The 20123-nt window shown below is 34.8% G+C and overlaps 1 protein-coding gene across 1 annotated transcript in view; it reads left to right on the top strand.

The window, feature by feature from the left end:
- TBC1D22A (TBC1 domain family member 22A) overlaps positions 1–20123 on the top strand; it is a 140791-nt gene that overhangs the window by 74389 nt on the left and 46279 nt on the right. The gene's annotated exons all lie outside the window — the stretch shown is intronic.

Here is a 20123-nt window from a genome sequence, read left to right as displayed (position 1 = left end):
ATAAAAGAAAAAACCTTCAATGATCACCACTACTTAGAAACATTTAATGTCTTCAGTTTTCTTGCCCTTCAAAGCCAAGCACTTGATGTCATGATAGTTTATAGTACTAAATTGAACACTCACTCAATACTCCCTTCTGTCTCTTCAGAGAAGTGAAACATTGAATTGTGCCTAATCAATGCCCTCCATCGATTCTGAGTTCCAGGCCTCTTATTGTCCATCTGCTTAACTGCTCAGTCTAATATTAGCTTTCAGTCTTCAGTTCTCAGCCTTTGACCTTTGTCATGTCTTCTGTCTTACTGTTTGTTCAGACAAAACTCCATGTTGCTGACCTCTTGGTGTGGTAATTATTTTTCCCTAATAACTTATTTTCTTATTGTCAAGAGAAAGAACTGATGTTTGAGAAAAATGGTTTGTGCATTCTTAGTTCTATGACTTCATGTTCCAGTAGCTTCTGGTTGCAATTCTTGACTGTATGTTTAAACTATATATCCTTATCTACCAACTTCATTGTTGAAGTTAGTGGGGGAGGGAAAAGTAACAAATTTTAAATTCCCTAAGAATTTTCATTTGTATTAATCAGTAAATATGAGATTAACTCATAATTTACACCTTCTAAAGAGATGTAGTATCTTAAAATATCATTGTCTTTGTATCTACTCATTATGTAGAAATGTTCTATTGGTTTCATGCACTTTAATGCCAGAATGTCTGCTAGATCATTTGTCCAGACCTGTAACAGAGGGTGAAGAACTGCTTGCTCTTCATTTAATGAGTCCAGTATGTTGTTTCAGTGAAGTCTGATGGTATCCAAATCTGATAAGAACATGTTAGGAAATGAGGAATCTATCTATTCTACTGTTAATCTGTTCTAAGAGGTGGTATCCTTGCAGAGTTTATCTTCAACAAATATCTGAATTGAACATGGCTATTGGTTTCATCTGAGGCTCTTTTGCCTTCTTTGTTTCATTATAATATTGGTTATTCATTGTGGTATATTACCTGGAATTTTGTTCCAGAGTAAAAAAATTATTCTTTATAAGAACTTTCTGAAAGACTGAGCTATTTAAATGTTTTACTGTAACTAATTTATCTCCTTTTGAATAATTTCTGCTGCTGCAGTATTTCTAGCTCCTGAAGGTTTTTTACCATGCTACCTCTAGCACTGCTCTTGGTACCTGATCATTAGCCTTATCTATATGATAAAATAATGTAAGAGAGCCTCTTCAATCCAGCTAACTACTGATATATGCCCCCCAAAATTTTTTTTTACGGAATTTCAATTAGAGTTAATCTCTGAGCTATTATTGTATGATAATGTTGAGAATTTTCCTTTGAGAAGGATGTCTGGGGTTAGTTTCTCAAACTATTGCCATGCTGGAAGGAGCCCTTTCTCATTGTGGGTCCATAGGCACCTGTCAAGTTGCACTTCAGTGGGATCTTTATCCATAATAAATGCTTCTGATTATTTAATTATAATTTTTAAAACATTCTGATGTATTTAAAGTAGTATTTAAAAGCTTGATACTTAGGTCTTTGCACAAGATTTCCAAGGGTATCTTTTAAATACCTTCTTCAAGGTATTTTTATCCAAATGCCTACATAGAATTCTTATTCACAGAGTGGAGACTATTTTTGTATATTAAACAAGCTTGAGGAGTAATTCTGTGTTTTGGCTCAGCAGGTACAGCAGATTTGTGCTGTTTTCTAGGTTTCGTTATTTAGTAGACTTCTTTGTATGCATGTCTTGTCTAATAATGTATTTAAAAGCAATAAGGATATCTTAGACACCTTTATCTGAAACTTCAAGCAATTCCTCAAGTTGCTAATCAGATTTCAGTTGTTCTTGTATTACACTGATTAGCAACCTATAATATGGATCTTTTCACCTTGATACTATGGATAATAAATGCAGTGAACCTGCAAGAGCCAGTAAAGTTCATGCAAAGTTTTTGCTAAGGTGTTAAGCAATAATGTTACAGATTTTTTCCCAACTTGTCATTAGGCCATTCTGTTGCCTGCAATTTCTGAGTTAATTGTTTACAGCTGTATTAGCAGTGCTGCTTTCTGAATGGAAAACACTTCAGAGACGGAGTTTGTTCAGTTGGTTTTCTTGTCTGTCTCATCTTTTTAACTGTAAAGCCTGCTATAGGCCAAAATATATCTCTCATCTAGAGATATATTGTTAAAGAAATTTTTCAGAGAGTTTAACTATGGATAGACCTGTGATGTTGGATTTGAAAGAGACATGTAAAATGAGTAAAGGCAAGAAATATAATTAGCTTTCCAGATACAAATGGGAGGAGCAATCCTACTAATAATTTTAAGGGCTGGATAGATGGTTAACTACTTTTCTCCCTGTACTCAAAGGCTGCTGATCCTCTTATCAGGCTTGCTTTTGCTACCTCATGTGTCCTAAAGCGGTAAATTAAGGACACATGGGAGTTCTGCTTAGATTTACACAGTTTTACTGTCTGCTATTTCAGTGGGTACTTAGGATGTGCCTGTACTGACTTTTACCCCTGAAAATCTTGAACTACTGTAAACAGAATTAGCTTTACCTGCACTTTAAGCTCAGAAAGGTGAACTGATCATGTTGCTATGTAACATCAGCAGGGACTACAGGCATTCATCCCTACACTGTTGATGTCAGGCTTTTGTTCAGATCTACCTACCTTGTGGCTCGTGGGAAGGGATGGGGCACTTTGAAGGCCCTGTTTATAGGCATCTCTAGTCCCAATGTGTGTCATGATGTGGGAATGGCATAGGAGCAGTGTCAGATGAGGGGTTCAGGAGGGGTGGGACAGTCAGATTCCTTCATGTGGAAGGAATAGGAAGGCAGGCGGAATTGTCAGATCCCTTCATGTCTGCACCCAGAGTGCATTCTGGCTCTGTTTCCTGCAGAAATCCATTAGAAGGGACCAGTGGCACCTTTTGAAAGAGAGGATCTGCTGCTGCTGCTGTTTTCATGGAAAATAACATTTTTTCTCTCTTTTGTCTTCCTCTCTCCCCATTAAAGCTGAAACCATGCCTTGTTTCGCCAAGCTGCCTGTTTTCATCTGTTTCAGTGGAAAAATAAATACTGTGCTGTTTCCAGCTTAAATTCTAGATTGGTGATTCTCGCAGCAGGCCCCAGTTTCTCATGAACTGCAGCAGAGGGTTTTCAGGGGAATAACAACACACCTAAATTGTCTGCTGTTGTGTATTTCCTAGAGTGAGAGATAACTGCTGTTGGCTGGAGGTGTTGGAACTGTCTCTCGGTATTTGTTACTGTTCTTCCAGTGACTTTTGTGAGAATAGAATTGGACACTTTAATGATATCCACCTCTGTGGTGGAATGTAGGGTAGTAAGAGTACTCTGGCTGGAGTCATAGTCTCTGTCTAGTTTAATTTAGGGTTCATCAGTCACTTGTTAGGGTCTTTGGAGTAAATCGCTGAACATATCCAAAATACCTGTACTTGAGCTAGTTAGAGTTGAGGGGAAGAGAAATTTGGAAATGCTCCCAAATCCTCACATCAGTAAATGCTCTGTTATTCTGTAACTGTATCTATGAAATCCACTAGAATACATCACTGTCTTCTGAAGAACTGTGTAAAGCAGAAAAAATAAAGAAATTATGAATTTTGCTTACAAAATATATGTTGAGAAAGCTTGTTAGCTGTAAGTATTTAGTTTGATTTATTCTTTAACCTGAATTGCATTTTGATGAGTGAATTATCCTACTTCTTCACTTGTTTCAGGCCTTGATGGTGGTTTTTTTGTTTTTTTTTTTTAGTGCAGTAAATATCTTGTAAATTTTTTCAAAATACCAATTGCTTGTTAAGTTATACCCAAGATATTTAAAATTTAAATCCATAGAACTAAAACTGATAAATATGAATGTTCATGTCCACAAACCAAAATAACATAAGACCTGAGTTTTATCTTTTATTATATCTTGCCTTTTTATCTTATATGTTATCATCTTTTTTGGCACAAAGGATTGGTAAAACAAAGTGGCATGATGGCTTAATTATTCAGTATATACAAGTGTTTAACACATTTCCATGGACTTAAAAAATACAAGTTAGTTTTATATTTGGTCCTTGACAGAAGGATGCTTTGACACTATTTTAAAGATTTCTTTGCTATTTGAAAGTGACTTCTGTGGGCTTCTAAGTTTAACTCAGGATTTAGCATACTGTATTAGAAAAGGTAGAGATGCTCAATGCTCAGCATCTGTGCTGTCTTACTCTAGATAAGATTTTATATGCTTACCATCAAATCTCAGAAAGTATCCTTTCTTCAGACTAAGACATGGCAGTTTCCATTGAAGTTTTTATTTTCATTTATTTAAATTCTTAAAATGTGTGTTGTTCTTCAGGCACTCGTAAGATACGCTGTGTTTATGTAGCTGTGTGCTCCTGTGTTGGGGATAGGAAGCAATTCCATTTCAGTGGTGGCAGCCATTCCCACTTCTTCATCCTTGACTAGAAATGGCAATACAGGACTGGAATGTCAGTGCTTGTATACCAACACTCAGAGCAGAACAGTGTTTAGTTTTGAGTATCAGTATATTTAACTGCTTAAATATGGAGTTCAAAGCTGCATTTGACTTGTAGGCAGTTTGCAGCTGGAAGGAAGGCTCTAACAATGCCATCAAATTATCTGGATGCAAGATAACAAGGTGTTATACTGACTGGTGTTTTAAATTGGATAGGAATTTTCATAGACATAAAAGTAATTAATTTATTTTTCATGTAGAATGGAGTGGATGTATTTTTCATTAAAATGTTTACCTTCTGATCTGATGTTCTCACATAAATTATCTTTTTGTGATGTCTTTTGTGCAGTGATTTCTCTGTGTAACTCACCATGTAGTAGTACATAATTCACAGAAGAGACACCAATACAAGTTTCATAGCTAAAAACTTGCTCAGTAAAGGAAAAGGAAAATAAAGTAGCAGCAATGTATGTTAGTTTTCAGTTCTAAATATATGCTGTCATATGCTGCGTGAATGTTTAGAGTTGAAGTGTACAGCCTAATATTTTCACCTGCCAGGAGGCATTTTTGTTTCATACCATTTAGCTGACTGCTGTATTGCCAGCTCCCCAGTAAGAAGCTGATGCAGTTGACATGAATAATGCACTCAGACTCATTGGAAACACAAAACCATGGAGGTGAGGTAGGTACTGTTTACAGTGCCCTGCTGTCCTACTTAGCAGCATTGCCCTGTTCTTGTGTGAGGAAAACTTTTCTGTTACCAAGGTACTTAAAGCTTACTGTGTAAAATTAGGTACAAATGAAAGAATTTATAAAATCCTACCATTTAAAATGCAAAACAGTTACCGAGATTAACAAAAGACACAGAAAAAGGCAAATAATAACACCGACAGAATTTGACAGTACTGGTGAGTTGATTTACTGTCTCACTGCTGGAATAGGTTTTTCCTCTAGTTTCTGTTCTCCTCAGCTCCTTGACAGTATCTATTAGTTTTCTTCACATTAGGGAGCTGAGGAGGCTGATGAGAACCAGAGCCAGTGCAAGGGAGAGAGGATGAGAGAGAAGAGCTGTGATTTCAGCCCTAGTGTTAGATCAGAACGATCGCTTGTCCTTATTTGCCATCTTTCCAAAGATTTTCTTTCATGGTAGATAGTACATTTCTCAGGTTGCATCCCTTAGACAAACTTGAATAGGGAGCACCTGTTCCTGGTAAAGCCTGCCAGCTTTATCTTTCTTTCTGAAATCCTGCTGATGGGTCTAGAAAAATACATTTTTTTCCTTCTTGAAATTTATTCTTTTTTCTTAGTTGAGGAGACCAATGCTTTCTTTGCCCAAAATAAACACTATTTTTTTCTGGAAAATGTAAATGTATTGACCACCATTTATATCTTCCCTTCTGCTGCAGTGTACTTTTCATTTCTTTGACTTACATGAAAATAAAAATGAACACTGTCTCATAATGGACATCATGCTTCATTGACCAATATGGTAACAGACATATTTGTTTATTTGTCCCATTTATTTCTTGGTATCATTTATGTAGCTCATCACTAGGTTTTGATTAAGGGGATTTTTTTTAAAAGTAGGCATCTAAGGTTAAGTTTTAAGAAATAATATTGGTACAATTTTCCAGAAGTGCTGAGAATCCATTTATCCTCTCAAAGATGAGTACATCAGGTATTTGTACATGGTTAGTCCAGCTTGACTGTCTCAGTGATTCATGACATCAGATGTTTATGCTTTGCAGTGTTTTTACCTCTGTGTGTATATATCCAGACTGCATTTCATTTGTCATTTTATTATTCAGTGGCACAATAGCTTTCTGAAAGTTTCTGAAGCCAACTTTATTTTTTACCAGTAAAAGCTATTTGGAACAATTTTATACATCTCTACCAAATTAATATTTTTCAAGACCCCTTAGTATTTTATTGAACAACACAGATTCTATTCTGTTACTTTTGTCCTTTTAATTTATGAACACTTTCTCATTTGACAATAACCTAATTTTAGAATCTGACTTAGTTACCTTGTAAGAAGTGTCAGGACATATGAATATTTAATATCCAATTACTAACATGTGGGAAGGATCATGTCTTTCAAATTTTTAAGCATTTGTCAATTTGAAACTGGCTAGTAGGTTAAATGTTCTGGAGTAGGGGAAACAGTCATAGTGGGATATAACCTTTCCTGCCAGATGTAAAATGTGAACATGAAAGTTTAATTTTCTTGGGAAATAAAGGTAAAAGATACTGTGTTTCTTGGTAGTGACTCTTCTTGTCACTACCTGCCCTAGACTGTGAGTGAAAACAGCTCTTGGGTTAAAAAGCATCAGTGTCCTCAGGAGGCTGTACTCAGGTCGTGCCTCTACTTTTGATTCTGCCACCTCTTGTTTTCTCTTGGGAATATTTTTAGCTCCCTACCTCAGAGCTGGAATTCACCATCTTACTGTCTACTGAGCCCAGCCTTGATCTTGCCAACTTCCATTATAATTCAGGAAAACATTTTCACATTGTTCTCTTTAAAAGTAAATGTAAAAGTGTGGTTTAAATCATATTTAGTTGTTTGGAACTATAAGAAGACATGAACAAGTGAGAGAAGAACTTTTTATTGTAAGACTGGCAATCCAAACGTGTACCTGTTTTAACATAATGCCCTTGTTTTGACTCTGCATTCATGTGGAAGTTTCTCAATCCCTTTGTATTCAGTATTTTCTTGTGTCAAGAGAGTCGTGGTACATCAAGTTTCTGTTGAACTTGAGCAGTTAAAAAGTTTTTATAGTTTTCAAATCTTTGTCAGACAACTGAGTGTCATTGCCTTGTACCAAATGGGTAGTTACCTTCTGGAATAATTTTGTTGCCAGGGCAACCTTCCACTGGCAAGAGTTGTGCTCATTAGGAATTTATTGTGGCAGGCAATTATATTTCAGTAGTACAGCACTACTGAAGTCACTAACCTCTTATTGTTTGTCTTGTGTTAAGTGCAATCTGAAATAATGGAAAACTCAAAGAAAAGAAGGTAAGAGTGTTAGTTAAAAAAACAGGCACACTGCTTTAACCATGTATATATATATATATATATATATACACACAACTTTATGTACGTCTTTAACATGCCTAAGGATTATGTGCACAGGGAGAAAAACCAAATTTCTTAAACAATAATTTAGCTTTTCAGTGTGAATTTAGAATACTCTCATTCATATATGACAGTGTTTTATATATGAATATAGCTCACAGGTTTTCTCCTATAGTAGAAAAAAAGCCAGATGGTATTTGTAGAATTATAATGGCGTGTATGTATCTTTTGTTGATCATCCAAGTCTAGTTTGTTAGTTTTTCCAATTTATTTTGTGGTTTCTTGTGGAGAGATGGGGTTCCCAAATTCTCAGTGAAAGCAGACTAAGTGGGTCCTGATTTTCTGCTGGACCACGTTCTAGCACAGAGCAGTGTTCACATTCAGCTTCCCAACTGTGATCTGCAGTTTCACTGGCACTGGCAGATATAAAACCGGCAGTGACAGCCCCTGTGTGTGACTCTCCATGACATTTGAAGTCGTTAACTGGCACAAATGCATGCCTTTGAATGGGTTTGCCTATTACTTGCCAATACATGGGAATTTCTGTGTTTAGAGGTCTGTCAGATCTAGAACTCCAAAGTTCCTGGTCTGTCCTTCCTACCAGTTCAGTTTGAGATATAAATGCAAGAAGAGGGGTGTCTTTCTGCAAGTTTGTGTTCATTGCTGTGTTGGGTTTCTACGCTTCACACAGTAAATAAACTCAGGAGCCTAGAGAGGGATTTAGAGTGATTTATGAGATGTATGGTTTAAAGTGGCTTATCAGCTGAATGCCTTTTTAGGCTCCATTGAACATATTGACTCCATCTTCATTAAATTTGTAGCCTAAGTACACAACATGCTGGTAGGCACTCAAATTTAAAAATCTTCATCTCAAAATGGAAGCTCTCTGCATTATTGCAAAAAGTGACTTAAAATTCTTTTCATAATGTTTAAAAGGACTAGTGATGTGAAATTCTTGACCACTTGATCAACTGTTTTAATGTAAGTGTGAATTAGAAATATGTTTGTGTATTGCTAATTTTTGTCCATTTTTCTTTGGAGGCATTCATTGACATCAGGGACGATTCAGTGTGGAAAGTAAAAGAAAGAAAAAAATAAGAACCCACGCTTTTTTATGAGGAAAGTATTTAGACATGAAAAAACCAGCAAATCAAAACTCAGTGATATGCATAGGGAGCCTGTAGGTTTTTCTAAGTTCAAGTTCTTTAGGCAGCTTCCAGTACTGTTGAAATAGATGTTAATTTTTCTGTGGTTAAATGGAAGTTGATTGTGAATGCAGAGAAAAGTGCTTTTTCTTATGCTTAGCTTAGTTAGCTTGAAGAATGTGAATAATCCCATTGACTTCAATAGAACAACTCATGAATTGTTTTATTTAAGCATGTACTCTCAAGTGCTTTATTGATCAGGATCTTGATGAATGAGTATAGAATACTTGTAGAATGTTAGATACAGTCTTGAAAGCAGTTTATTTTGCTCCTTGGCTACTTTGAAGTAGCCGGTGTTTCTAGAAGAAGGCTTTATTAAAATTAATATTGTTCTCAAAGACCAAAGTCTGGAAGAGAATTGTGTTGCTATACAAGAAGACAAAAACCAAAATTTCCTTTCTTACATCCACATGCTCTTTAATGTTATGCTCCTTCCTCCCACTGAGCCTCTCCTCACTGAGCTTCACTGATGTTTTAAGACTACATTACATTTAAGATTACACTACAATTTCAAGCTGTTTAGTTTAATATTTTAAATCTACTTAGTTTTCTTTTCTGAAGCTCCAGTTAGTTGTGTTAGTTATTATTGTTTGTAGAAGTGAGCACTAGCAACTAAACCATGACTGCCATTTGACTTTTCCCTTTTTTGTTCTGATGTCTTGTTGCTGTTAAAACCTGAACAAATGTTCAAAGGTCCTAACGTGTTGTACAGTTCTCTGGTTCCTTGTTTCAAATTTATTAAGACATCCATAGCTAACACAGCCTGCACAGAAAATCTATTAAACATTAAAGATCATTTTAACTCTTTTCCACTGTGTAAGACATAATACCTAGATTCAAACAGAACTTGAGGTGAGGGGGGGGATGTCAGGGAAGAAAGGAGAAACTAATATTTGACAAACCCAGTAAAATTCAGTAAAAATAACTTCTTTATAGCAGCATGGATCCTTGTGAAGGGCTTATGAAATTGGTATAGTTACTGTTTGTTTCTGGAATCCACAATCTCATTAGAACTACATGAAATAATAAAAATCTTATCTTCCTTTGTCTCTCCAGTCCTTTAGCTCCTAGTAGTGATCACTACTTTAATATTCTGGCCTTTTTTTGTATTCCTGCTCCGTGACAGTCTTGTGCTTTGCTCTGCCACTTGCATTGTCCTTGGCTGTCTATTTTGAGAGTATTCTGCCCTTTTTTCCTGTCTCACAGGGGTTCTTGGTTCTTTTTCACTCTTCCTCCTCCATCCTGCTCATGGGTGATCTGAGGCTTTCTTTCAACTTCACTGTCAGCTTATGCTGATGATTTGCATATCTACTTTTTTTCCCTGACCTGTCTTCCTTAGTTAAGACACGTGTTTCAGAACATCTGCATGACAGTTCTTCTGAGATAACTGGCAACAGTTACTGATATCAAGAATTCCTCTTTTCCTCAATAGAGCTCTTGCTTCTCTCATTTCATAGGATTTCTGCATAGGATTTTTTTGTTCAACATATTTTTCTCTTACATTTTCCAGACAATCTGTGCTGTACTTTTCCCTCACAGAATTTCCAAAAGCCCAATTCCTATTCTTTTTAAATTTCCATCTAATAGAAATAATATTAATCCCTTTAAATCAGATAGAATATGTAATTTTCTTCTTCTGTCATTACTCAGTTGTTCCATCATTCAGTTCATTCATTTTCTTGACATTTTTCTCTGTAAGTATTCATATGGTTATCCCAATTTAGATTCTATTCTCCCAGAGGTAGGTCAGAACCTACTGATCAAAAAATTCCAACTATTTCAAAGTGTATATAAATCTGATGAATTTTGGCTGTTCTGTGCTTGGTTGGAATTAATTTTTTTTTGTAGTATGAAACTGAAATAATGCTAGTAATGCTGGAGTCTGTAAGTGAATATGAAGAAGTTCTGAAGTGATGCCTAATATGGCATCAGAAATGGACAATGGTTTTCAAGTTAAATCTGATTATAGCAGTCCTCTGGGCTGTCTTTAGTAAGCATTATTTCACTAAGTCTTTGCCACCTTTATGTATTAAGATACATTTCTACACAACAAAAAAACTTCAGGGTGGAAATTTTCAGTTGGGCACAACTAGTTCAAAAATAAAGTAGTTGTGATTATTCAGATCTCTGAACAGAGTATATACTGTGAAAGTACAAATGGTGAAATTTGTAGTAAATATACTGGTTATTCTGATTAACTATACAAATCAGTTATTACTAATAATTACTGCATATTTTAAATTAGTGAATTAATTTGATGCTTCCATCTTTTGTTTTGTTTTAAATTTTGCCTAGTCTATTTACCTTCTTGAAAACATATGCCTGTGAATGAAGATTCATTTCTCTGTTCAACATTTTTGGCTACACCCTAATCCATTTTCACTGTGTGTGCAATAAACCATAAACAAACTTGTACATGGGAGTTGGTGGGGAAGATTCATTTCATGCAACTCAGTTGTCTTCAATAATGTTCCATAGAGTAATGATATCTTTCAATGAGGCTAAAATTCATGTCTATAAAACAGTCCCTCAAGACTAAGTATAATATCTGAATCACAACTTGAGCATCATTGCTGTGTTGCAGTACTGTCATGACTTTGTAAACAATGAAAGAAAGAGTTTACAAAGTGAAAATAGCTGTTGTGGGAAACATCTTTCAGAGATGGTGACTCCACATCTGCTGTTGTAGTTTGTGATAGTTGTGACTGGTGGTAGTTGAAGGAAGATAAGTTTTGATTCAAGCTGGAGATACGTGGATTAAATTCTGGAGGGGAGTAGGGAGGGAAAAATAGGACTTGATTTTTGTTTAATGAAGAAGTTAATTGTAAGAAGGAACAGTGTACTTTATATGGCTTTCTCAGTTTGTATTGACCCTGATGTTTGAGAAATACTGAATTCATGCAATCAGAAGTTGAATTGTATGTTGCAAATGGCACAAGTTTCTCAATCATATATGCTGACAGAAGTTTCAAAAAATGGATTTGGAAGTTTCATTTGAAGGTAACTTATGAAATGAATTTAAAAAACAATACTCTCTTTTTTTTTTAAGTGCCTTTGGTAATTTGTTAAGTTGAACAATACCCTTTTCTATAAGGGTTTGTAAGTATGTTTATAGTGGGTTATATACTGAATTTAGCTACTATTATTTTGAAATGTTGAATATTATAACACTAAGGATACTTCAGCTCACTTTTTCAGGACAATAAAGCATAGTTGTATTTAGTTGATTACTGTGATTTCTGTTCATTCCATTTGGAGGGGTTCACAATGCTTTAATTTCACACAAGCTAGCTTTTATTTCTCCACTGTTTTAAGGAGCACTGACAATTCACCAACCTTTCTACCTTTGTTTCCAAGTCCTTCAATTGCAGCTTTTGTATTTTCCTTGTATTTTTTTGAAATTAAAAATGTTTTCTCTCTCCAGTACCACTAAGTTGTTTTTTTAAAGATGTATTTTTTACAGCCATGGAAATGAAAATTTCCAGGTTTTTGAACATTGTGGTGCCAATATCCACGTTGCTCATTATGAGGTTTGTACTTGTAGATGTTTATAGGCAATATCCTGTAGGAACCTCAGTCCAGGCTGCTCTCATCTTCCTGTCATCTGTTGCCTTCAGTTACTTGCTAATGTGAATGCTGACATAAGCTTTCAGATAACCCTATTCAATCCATTTTACATAATCCTGGGTTAATTAGAAATTATGTCAAGGCCAGTAGTGCATTTTGTTATTATATGGAAGTCAGTGCAGTCTATTAAATGGCTCTTAGTCAGTGTCTAATGTTACTCAGTGCATCTTCAACATCTGCTGAAAAATATTGAAAAGTTGTGCACATTTTACAGTAGTCATTTCAGAGTACTTGTGCTTGGTTAACAAAAATTCAGATATATAAAGATTTGATGACATTGCTGTATCATGATTATGTGATAAAATACATTATAAAATTAATAATTTATTTTTGCAACCATAAATCAGAACCTAGCACAGCAGGTCACCTTGTCATAGAAAGAGCTCTGGTTAGTCAAGCAGGACCTGCTTTTCCTAAACCCATGCTGACTATCTTGCAAATTTTTCAATTTCTGCTGTAGTATTTTTTACCTGTACAGCTCAACAATTCCAGAAATTGTCATGTAGTTTTCCATATATGTAAAATAGTTACAAATTCTATGTACATTTTAAAATATAGTTGCATCTTCATGAGAAAACATACAGGTAGTTGTGCTTCATTTCTTTTTAACTTATTCTTTTGTGAGAAGACTGTGTTTAGAAATACTGTTATCAGATGCCATTCAGTGTATTTCAATTTATTTTCCATGGAAATTTGCATTGTAAAGATGTGATACCAGTGCTTTTCAATTTAAATGCATTAGCATCAACTAAGGAAGCTGCAATACCTGCATTTTGAAGAGCAACGTATGTTGTGCAAGCTGATGGATTGTGTTAATCTAATCAAACTGTCAAAGCAATCTCCTGACAATATTCTTCTTCATAAACCCAGTAAGCAACTGAACTTGTGTTTTATGCCTTTTTCCTAGCAGAAAGTAAGCACTGATCATACTCAAAGCATTTAGAAATGAGAATATTAACAAAGATTTAACTGGCAAGCTGGTATGCAACTGTGAGTAATGAACAGGAAAACCTGTATCGTGCTCATCAACAGTAATTAAAATATAGTTTGTAGACTTACAGTTGATACTTTAAAAAGAACTAAGGTACATATTTTCTATACTTTTTAATATAGCATTTCAGTCAAAGATACTTTCCTTTTTGAGGATAGCTGATTAGTAGTGATTCATGCAAAACTCACATTATCTTCCTGTGTGATAATCTTTCAACCTGTAATTTAAGTCATATTTTAAAACAGAGATTCATTATAATTGGTTTATTTCTAAATTTGATGTGATCTTCTTTTCCTACTGACTAAAAAGACATGTCTACATGTCATTTTATCCTAGTATACTTTAGATATACTTAATTATTTTAACTCTGTTATTACTTTCTGTTGTATCATATTATTTCAGAGACTGAACACAGAGGAAATATTACTAGCTGCGTTGATTTATTATTAAAATGTCAAATTGGAGATAAGGTGCACAGAAATGCTACTGTTAGGGAGCAGATTAAAAAAAACCCACTAAACACATTTCAGGATAATTTGAAATTAAAGTATCATTGGTGAACCTTTTCTTGTTAACAGTTTTGACATAATAAAATCACTGGGTAATTATCAATTCAGAGAAGACAGTGCGAGCCTCTGGGAAGTACTACTGGAAAGGTATTTTGATGTATCACTATTTCTCCTTTATTCACTGTGAAGGAACTTACTTTGTTGATTAGAAATTTAAAAAAGTCAATTTCAATTACTTTGAAATGCACAGTAGATGAAGCTGAAACAAAACAGATACTCCTTTATTTAATATCTGAATAAAAGAGTAGTATCTGGTAGCATAACAAGTTGAAAGTTTTCAGATGAAAATACATTTTTAAGTTGATGAGCAGAAAGTACTACAGATGTCTGTACTTTTCCTATGTGTGCTAGTTGTACACGTGTTATGCAGTATCACCACAAGTGATCAGGAAAGAGAAGTGAGTAACAGAACAGGAAAGCCTGCAGCTGGTAAAAACTCATTCTGAAAAAGCATAGAACTGAACTTACAAACCAAGAAAAGCAGAAAGACTGTCTGAGACAGAGTGACAAAAATACAATGGCACTTAAAATTCCCATTCAGGTAAGTGTAAAGGGACATGGAAAGATTTGAGTTGAAAAAGGAAGTTATATTCTGGTTCATAGTTTTGACCATGAACTGTGTGTTGCCAATTAGGAACAAGAACTGGAAGTCAGAACACTTTTAGGAAAATGATAGAATGAAGAATGAAAGAGACCCTAATTTTGCCTTTACATAAATCTACACTGTTTCTATGGAACAGGTTGGAGGAAGTCAAGAATAAGTCAAAGTGAAGAATTGCACCTTCAAAATTCTTGAGCCTGGGGTGGGGGAAATGATTGAGAGGAGAATGTAGGACAGGTGTACAAAGTACATGTGATATAGGGGAAAGTTTAGTCACATTTAAAAACTGTGTCAGGTCCAAGCCTAAGATAGTTCTTTACACAGAAGCTCAATTGTTGAACTCTTTACCACAACACTCTGTGGGTCCTGAATGTTATGTGGATTCAAAAAGGGTCAGAGAAAACTTGTGAGAGAAAAATCTATCATTAGGAATTGAAGCAGATTCCAATATCTGGATCAAGATACCTCTGGGCTATGATGCTGATGGATGGGAAGGAGTTACCTAAAACTTGCACTTACTTGGATTTTCCCTTACTCAAAGACAAGATGCTCAACCTAGGTTCTTTTAGAGTAGCCATACTGGACTCTGAAACTGTTAATATATTATGAAACTCTGTTGATATATGAAACTCTGTGCATGTATTCCACGTAGAAAAAGATTTTTAGGTTAGAAAGTTTGAAGAAGATGCTATTTTTTTTACAATTTTTTTACTAACTCCATGTGATTCAAGACACTTTTTTCTTCCACAAAGCAGTGTGTTTTTTCATAACCACATCATGGTTGGAATGTTTTATGTTATCTCTAAGGTCTAAGGAATGCAAAGTTGACATGCAAAATTAGGCAGCATTTCTTTGTCCATGGTATTTTTTAGCTTGCAATATTGATATTGAATTTTTCTACTAATTTAAATATTTAAATAGAAAAGTGCAACATTTTGCTTTGCGAAATATTGAAGTCTATGTTTTCTATATAAATTTGTTTTGTTTAAAAGCAATATTCTTAAATGGGTCCTCTTTTACTTTTCAAATATATTTTCTGCTCTTCCTTCCACATATATTTTATTTGAGCACTTGGCAATATAATACAGTAGGAAAATTTAACTTCCTTGTTTGGTTTTCAAATATATGAAGAGAGCTGTGAGGAGAGCTGACTTCTTCACTCAGTCCAGGTCAGCAGGTTGCTTGATTTGCTGACAAATAAATAAGAAGAGGAAAGTGTCAAGAAAAACATGGATACAAATATTTTACATAAAATATTATTTGTAGTATAGGAAAATTGTATCTTTGCTTCTAATTAAGAAAGCCTTTAAATAATTATTCATCAAAGTTCTTATTTTAATGGGATTATGATAGGTAGGCTTTTTGTGTTAATAAACTTACTCAAATGGCAAAGTGGTTTCCTTTAGGTATTAATATTGCTCATAGAGTTAAGACTTGCTTTTTGTTTGTGTCCTCTCTTTACTGCTTCCTTTTCCTGGTCTCAAGCAAACATCCATTTTGACCTCCACTGTTTCCAGTAATCCCCTTTTCAATAATTTATATCTTATTTAGTTTCACATTATTCATATCAGAAGTGTTTTACTTTTATATGTGTTTAAATATCAGAAGCAAATACATTTGGAAATAAATATTTCTTTAGTTTTAATCATGATAGTTTTCCTCTACAGATAAGTCATTTATATTGTTTAACAGCACTAACAAAACCTAATGTTATTCTTTCAGCAGGGGAGCAGGGATGAAATGAGGGAACAAAGTGTAGGAGAGATGAGTCATCTTGTTTTTAGTATTTCTAAATCAAGCAGTTGTGTTAACCTGCTTTTATCCCTCAAATAAGTGCTTGGAAATGAAGGGAAGATAAAAATTTCTTTCATCTTTTGGGTAATTTAAAACCATTTGGAATTTGGTTTCCTTCTAGGTTGTCCCTTTATATAAGTACTAAACATTATTAGCTTTTCCATCATATTGCTAAGCCTAAGTAATTAACAAAAAATTATGCAAAGTGAGAGTAATGTTGCAGGTACTTTTATTGTAGTAAATAAGTCTTGTAAAGTACTTTTTAATGAGGAATTTAACAATTATTCATTTTGATAGTAAAATATAATGACTATCTGTTTTCTTTTAGGTGCATTTGAATTTATGATTTAAGTTACTCTGTGCATTTTATCCCCTTAGCTTTTATTCAGATTAATCAGCTTGTTGCTATAAATATTTTTCCCTAGTGTCATTTCCAAAAATTCTGCTAGTATCAGTAGAAAAGTAGACTTTGTAGAGTTAAGTCTGCATTAAATGTTTTTACTCACCAAGACTGTTTGTTTTGGTTTTTTCTTACCCTTATTCTGCTTCATTGCTTTTAGAAGTGCAAATAAATCCTGAATCAGAAAACTCTTCATATTTAGAAGGAATTCTTGGAAATGTGAAGATGAGCACATGTGGAATCAAGCATACTTGTGCTATGTATGGGCAGTTCTTTATCATGCTTTTGTGAGAGGAGGCAGGGAATGGCTGGCTGACCATGTTAAAAGCAGTCATTTCTGGCCTATTTCTACCTGAGATGTGAGTCAGTTTTACTGCCTGCATGTGCTAATAACTGTTAGATATGATGTAATTAGTAGAACTGGATAGAATAGTTCATTTGAAAGGGACCTACCGTGATCATCTAGTCCCACTGCCTGACCACATTATGATAAATTTTTGTTGCTCACCTACACTAAAAAAAAGGAGAAAAATATCCATCCTTTACTGACTTCTGTTGATGTCTTCTCTTCCTTACATTACTAGGAAAGGATGCCACCAAAATATATATACTAAAGTCTAGCACCACTGCAGATACAATTTTAGCTATATACTTTCATTGGGGAAGGTGTTTTGTAGAGCTTCATCCTGAGTTTTTATCTTTTTACAAGCATGATTGAGAGGTGCAGGAAACTATTTAACACATTCCTACTGGAAAAGTTGCTGTTTATGTCACTGGAGCAGTGTAGTTTCTCAAGAAAATGTGATCAGTTGGGTCACTCATTAAGTTTTATTGCATCTCTGGTGTGCTGAGATGTCAGTTTGTGTTCTGAAAACAGTGTTCAGAAGCCTCATTCTCTTGCCACATCAATGCCTTATTCCTGAGAAGAGGCACAAAAGTCATTCTCTGTTTTTCCAAGCTGGAGTTGATGCTGGCATACTTCACAGCAGAGAGATTTCACTGTGTTCCTGTTCACTCTAAAATGGACTGTAGAGCGTGGTGCACTATTGAAATAATCTGCTTCTGGTCAAACACAAAGGCATTTCACAGTCTACAGCACCATCCTTCATCCTTTATGGAGCAGCACAGGAATTTAAATAAGCTCTCATGCAAGGAAGATTTTTTTTTTTTTTGGTATAAACATATTAAATGAAGGGAGAAAGTCAGAATATCTTAATGGATGTCAGGAAGTAGGAGCATAAACCCATTGGGTTTGTGATCATGAAGTGTAAGTTTTAGAGAATTAATGGACTTGCAACTTAGTGTTGATTTAAAAGAGAATGTCCTACAAAAAGAATTAAGTTCTTTTAGCTTAGTTGATTCATTTTCTATGCCAGCTTTCTGATGTCTTTCCTCCTTTCAGCCATTCCATCTTATGGACTGCATAGATTTTTCCCTATCATTGTGAAAATAAGTTTCGATTTAAATATTTTAAAAATATTTAGTAAAAATAAGCTTTATTGAGGAAAGACACTGCTTTATAGCTGGTCAGAAAGTGGAATTTATCATAATTAACTATTGAGATATAAATTTTTGAAAAGTACTTTATAATGTATTTATTACTGAATATCACTAATGTACATGAGCTAGAAAAATGCACTTTTTATTTTTGCTGAACTTTTCATTTTTCCTGACAAAAAAGCATAGGTTACTTTCATGATGGAGTTTTGATGATGTCTTTCAAATTACAAAAATGAAAATAAAAACCTCTGATTTTGTCCAAAAAGCAATATTAAGTTATAAATGGCAATTCAGTTGCTTTCCTGAGTTGTCTGATATGGCAGTCAATATGGCAATCTGGGGGCAGATTCTGGGGGCATATTTGCAGAGATTTCATATCAGGCTTATCTGCTCCTTTTGGCTAAAGCCATGTACACAACACCAAACAGTGCAGGGAGGAGACAGGCTGAGCTACCAAAAGATTATACTCAGAATATCAACAATCATACATTTTTTGATCTGACCTCTGGTTTTCGTCACTTTATTAAAATGATTAAGAACAAGTTTGTGCTTAGGTCCTTACATCAGCAAAAATTAAATGTGCTTAAGAAGAACTGAGTATTAATAGATGAGACATTCTCTTTAGAAAATTCTGAGTTTTTCTCACTAGTAACGTAATTATTCCACTCATCCTTTTTGTCTGACAAATGGAACATAACTGCTGCCAGTTGTCTATTAATTGCATCCTTTTTATCAACTTCCAACTCTTTCTATTGAACTGTGATATGCTCTATTTAGTATATTATTCTGTAGATTTGTTTCTTAGCATTCCCACTCACCAGACATTTATTTTTGTCATGCCTGTGTTTCTCTGCAAGAGTGAGGGAGTGTGAAAGAAGGTGTTGAGCAGTGTCAGATGAAGCTCATTGCTATTCTAACAGCATGACTGTGCTCCTTTAGGAGGGCATTCAATCCTTGGCATTCATTCCCTCACACTGATGTGATAACAGAATAAAAGAGCTTTACAGCTGATTGAAGTCAAGTAGTAGAGCCATTGTAAAGGCTCACAAGAAGATTACTGATGAATACCATTACTGCTGGAGGTTGGACTGGCAATTGTGCATGGCCGTGCTTTCTTAAAGAGATTGAATAATGAAAGAGAGCATGTGGTAATAATTCTGAATTAGCTATGCTGTCCTTTCCTAGAGGGAAGATATAGGTATCCATTTGACTTAAGAGTACTAAGAATTGTGTCATAAATGTTTACCAAGCTCTGAGAAATCTTCATTTTTAAGTGGTAATTGGAGTTGTGGCTGTATTAGTTCTCTATTTTTGAATACTGGAGTAAAGGAAATTGGGCATGATATTCTGCTTTTGTCTGGAGTCAAAAGGTGTTTGACCACTTCAGGTGTTAATGGAAATGCATAGTTTTTCCCATCTTTCACCCTGCAACGTTCTCGTTTTTCTTATGACAAGAGACGGATTGAAGGCTTTGAATTTATTGCAGTACATGGAACAGTCTTTGCTTATAAATGAAACAGATGACTGAGATAAAAATCAAAGGCTCTTCTGTGGTTTAGTTTGGCTGAATGTTTTTGAAACTAATATAGTTTGTGTCTGATTGTTTTTTCCTGCAGAGAGGGACTGTATTGGAAAACATTACATGAAATTGCCAGTCTGACTTATTTTTTCTGTTATGCTTTTAAGTAATGAAGGAATAGGAGGTAAATAAAACTCTGCAAGAAGACTTTCATGTGCAAGAGAATAGTTCATAACTACATGTACTAGCTCTGACAAAACCCTGGATGCTCCATGAAACCTCAGGTTGGCCTTGGCCATGGTTCAGTGCATGACTATATGTGAGAATGTGTTTCAAAAGGATGTCTGCAATCCAAAC

Source organism: Agelaius phoeniceus, chromosome 5 (genome assembly GCF_051311805.1).
Source record: "Agelaius phoeniceus isolate bAgePho1 chromosome 5, bAgePho1.hap1, whole genome shotgun sequence".
In the NCBI taxonomy this organism is placed as follows: Eukaryota; Metazoa; Chordata; class Aves; order Passeriformes; family Icteridae; genus Agelaius; species Agelaius phoeniceus.
The sequence above is the reverse complement of the archived record's forward strand: the minus strand, read 5'-3'. Positions and strand labels throughout refer to the sequence as shown.